This window comes from Trachypithecus francoisi, unplaced genomic scaffold, assembly GCF_009764315.1.
Source record: "Trachypithecus francoisi isolate TF-2019V2 unplaced genomic scaffold, Tfra_2.0 Lachesis_group16, whole genome shotgun sequence".
NCBI lineage: Eukaryota > Metazoa > Chordata > Mammalia > Primates > Cercopithecidae > Trachypithecus > Trachypithecus francoisi.
Window position 1 is genome coordinate 75,206,831 of NW_022681461.1, and position 4,647 is coordinate 75,211,477.

Here is a 4,647-nt window from a genome sequence, read left to right on the forward strand (position 1 = left end):
TTTCTCTACCTCCTATTTAAGGCCAATAACTTTTAGAGTTCCCATTTTGAAGCTATTTTCTAGATTTGTAGGTATGCTTCATTGTATTTTATTATTTTTCCATGTATCTCCTCTGACTGTATTTTCAAATAGCCTGTCTTTAAGCTCACTATTTCTCTTGCTTGATCAGTTCTGCTGATGAGATTCTCTGATGAATTCATTCTTCAACATGTCAATTGTATTTTTCAGCTCCAGAATTTCTGCTTGTTTTTAATTATTTCAGTCTCTTCCTTAAATTTATCTAATAGGATTCTGAATTCCTTCTCCATGTTATCTTGGATTTTGTTTAGCTTCCTTGAAACAGCTATTTTGAATTCTGTGTCTGAAAGGTTAAATATTTCTGTTTCCCCAGGATTGATCCCTAGTGCCTTATTTAGTTCACTTGGTGACGTCATATTTTCCTGGATGGTCTTGATGCTTGTGGATGTTTGTCAGTGTCTGGGTATTGAAGAATTAGGTATTTGTTGTAGTCTTCACAGTTTGGGCTTGTTTGAACCTGTCTGTTTTTGCGAAGGCTTTCAAAGTATTCAAAGGAACTTGGGTGTTGTGATCTAAGTCTTTGGTTACTGAAGCCATATCTGCTTCAGGGGACACCCAAGCCCAGTAATGCTGTGGCTCTTGCAGACTTGTAGAGGTATCACATTGGTGGTCTTGGATAAGATCAGAGAGAATTCCTTAGATTACAAGGAGACTCCTGTTCTCTTTCCTTACTTTTCTCCAAACAGAGTCTCTTTCTCTGTGCCGGGCTGCCTGGAGCTGGGAGAGGGATGATACAGGCACCCCTGTGGCCACAACCACTAGGACGGCATGGGGTCAGGCCCAAAGTCAGCACAGCACTGGGTCTTGCCCAAGGCTGCTAGTGACCACTGCCAGGCTACTGCCTACTTTCACTCAAGGCTCAAGTGCTCTACAATCAGCAGGTAGCAAATTCAGCTGAGCATGTGTCTTTCCCTTCAGGCTGGCAAGTTCCCCCTAGCCCTGGGTGGTGCAGAGATGCCATCTGGGAGCCAGGGCCTGGAGTCGAGAACCTTAGAAATCTACCTGCTATTCTATTTTACTGAAGATTAGCTGGCACCCAAACTACAGGACAATTTTTTCCACTCTTCCCTCCCCTTCCCTCAAGCAGAGAAGTCTCTCCCGTGGCTGCCACTGCCTGAGGCCTGTACTGGGTGCTGCCTGGCTACTGTCAATATTCACTCAAGGCCCAAAGGCTAGTCAGTCAGCTTGTGTAATTGCTGTCAGGCCTGAGTCTCTCCTTGCAGGGCATTAGATTCCCCTCTGGCCCAGGGCAGGTCCCGAAATGCCATCCAAGAACCAATGTCTGGAATCAGGGACCCCAGGAGCCCACAAGGTACTGTACCCCACTGTGGTCCAGCTGGTACCCAAGCTGCAAGACAAAGTCATCTTTACTCTTTCCTCAGGTAGAAGGGGTCTCCCCATAGCCATCTCAGCTGAGAATGTGCTTGGTCACACCTGAAGCCAGCAGCTCTGAGACTCATCCAAGGCTCATAGCAAGTACTGCCGGGCTGTACTGCTGATTATTCGGGGACCAAGGGCTCTTTAGTCAGCAGGTGATGAATCCTGCCAAGAAAGGGTGCTTCCCTTCAAGGAAACATTTTCCCTTCTGGCCCAAGGTGTGTCCAGAAATGTTGTCAGGAGTTAGGGCCTGAAATGGGGGCCTTAAGGACTCTGCCCAGTGCCCTACCCTGCTGTGGCTGAGTTGATATCCAAGTTGCAAGACAAACTTTTCTTGACTCTATTCTCTCCTCTCCTTAAGCACAGGGAAGGAGCTTCTCCTAGAGCTGTAAGCTGCACTGCCTGTGGTTGGGGAAGGGGTGACTCAAGCATTCCCATGGCCACCCCAGCTGAGAACCATATATTCTTATATTGACTTTTCTCTTTTAGCTAAAATACTTAAACTTTAAAAAAAAAAATATTTTTTTCTCCTTTTCTATAGCAATCTGTTTTTATAGTTTTGGATGCAATATCTCAATATCCTCTCAAACTTCCCTGAGAATACAAATTAGAATTTTTTCCTTAGATCTTCTCAGTTCTATGAAAAATTGCTTTTTCCTCAGGGGTCATTATTATTTTTGTAATGTGCTCATTTGGTTCCTCTCATTGGTGTTGTGATTTGTCTTGGCTTTCTGCTAATGCTTGAGTCTCTCTTCCTTTCGTGAAGGAATGGGTTGGTGAAACTCAGGCACAGCTGTGAGTTTTTCTATAGATTTTTCCTTCAATAGGCCTCTCCCCTGAATCCTCATTTTGTTATTTGGCTATTTGCTCATTACTTTGGCTCTCTAAACTAAAGCCTGCAAAGTTCTCTGAAGTACCTGGATCATCAAGGGTAACTATAATCCTACCCAGATAAATGATTTACTATTTTAGAGAATAGCTTCTACTTTGGTTAAATGTTGGTGCCACCCATTACTCTATATGGTCAGGGGACTAGAACAGAGATGCTGGCTGAGCGGAGCAGCCATTCTAGTGGCTGAAGGAGACTTCTCTGTTTCCCTTTCTACTCTCTATGCCTGTCTCTGCCTAGCCAGAAGCCTCTCAACGATTCAGCCATGAAGAATGGCTTCTACTGCCTTGTTCTCTTGTTTCCTATGCTCTGTTATCTGTCAGCCTGACCCCATCTGCTTTCCATATTCCACATATGTTTTCAATCTGTAGTCTACTGAGGCCGCAGGTACTGAGACAAACACATGTGTTTCCTCTTCCATCTTGAATTGGAAGCTTATCTAAAATGTAAAACCTCACAATAAACCCCTCCCAAATTAAGATTACCAAGCACTAAATCTTCAAGTTAAGGAATATGGGTAAATCAATTTATATTTAACATCATACATTTTATATCATAACATCTTACTATTCATGTTTTCCTTTTTAACACAAAAAAGAATTAATTTTAAAGATTTCTGTTCAAAAGGTACACATCCATAAAATCCCCCTATGGGATTTTGGTGCTGACTATTCCAGGAGCAAATTGCCTGTAGGAATTACAGGTTTAGCCTAACTTTAACTGAACACTTTCTTCTAAAACTGTTCTACAGCTCTTAGAACCTTGTTTAATCTCTCTAGGGAAGACATATTTAGATATGAACGACGATTTTTTGGAAACTTATCTGCTGAGAAACATCTCAAGTAAAGTAGACCTTTCTGCCCCCCACACTTCCCCCTCCCAGTTGCCCCCAGCAAAGAAATTTCCTGGAGATAAACTATTCTCAAGTGATGATTCTGCCCAAGAGATTCCAGGCTCACAACTGCTTAGGCAAATTGCCCATCCTGCACTGCTGGTCCACAGCCAGGGGTTGTCCAATAACACAAAGCCCCAATTTAGTTGCCCCCTTCTTTGAATTTAAAGTTTAGGGAGGGTGAGCAACTCTTTCATCCCTTTCTCTTGAAGTTTTGGTGGGAGGCTTCTCCATTTTTCTGACTTTGGAGAATTGAAAAAAAAATGTTGATAAACACAATATCATTGTAATGGCTCTCAACACATACTTGATAGCAGGCCCTTTTGTCAGAACACTGGAAGACTTATCTCTGGCAGGAATTTTGTTTGACCATTCATTCATGAAAGGTATATAATTACAATTCCTAGTACTTAAACAAAAATATTTTGGGTTGTTTGGGAATCTGTTAACTTCAACTAACTAGAACATATTGAAAGAAGGGAAAAACATGTAAATCAAGTCAATAAGGCCTTCGTATACACATTGTAATTGCAATACTGCTGTGAGTACTCTTGTACCCTAAATATCCCTCAATATTTCAGCTATTTTCAATTGAACTATATTATTTTTTTGTACACCTTAGGTAGGGGGTAAAGACTTTGGGACAGGGCCAAATGGCTTTGACCGTGGTCTCTGGTCATACATACTAGTTTGTGACTAGTAGCCTATGCCTCAGCGGTCAGTCAAGGAGACACACAGACAAGATTTTTGCTGTAAGGACCAGCAAGGATCCAGAGGCACTGCATGTAATGTTGGGTTCTCTTTGTTGCTTTCATAAGGTCAGGTAATCATTTTGCCACTGCCCATATCCCATCCTGAAGAAAGACAGAGGATGGGTCACTCCATCTAAAAATCTGAGAGCCACAGAATTTTGTATGAGATGACTGAGTTTCTACAAGGACTGCTTAAATAAAGTTGGTGGACCAAATTTACTGTAGTAAACTCAAAGATAGATTTCCTTTCTACACAGCAGGTAAGATTACTTGAAGAAGCAACAAATAAGCTACATTTTTCTGTATTTTCTCTGGTTGTAAGTAAATCTGTGACTCCGATAGTATATGTATATATTGACCTGTTTTTCCAGCTTGGGACACAAGCATGTTCACATGTCTAATTTTTTCAGTTACTACTTCAAACACCCACCAATTCCTCCTCTTGTGTTCTCTCCTTCTATATCCTCAATTATCCAAGGACCCTAGGCAAAAAAGACTAGCTGTGCTTCAACATCCCAGAGGAGACAAGGAACTGGAAAGAGGAATCAGTCCATCAGCTCTACTGCTGTAGTTATTGCCCACAACACTGTTGCTGCTGGAGACCTGGTCTATGTAGACTGGTGGATGCTTATCCACTGTGCAGTGATCTATTATCTAGT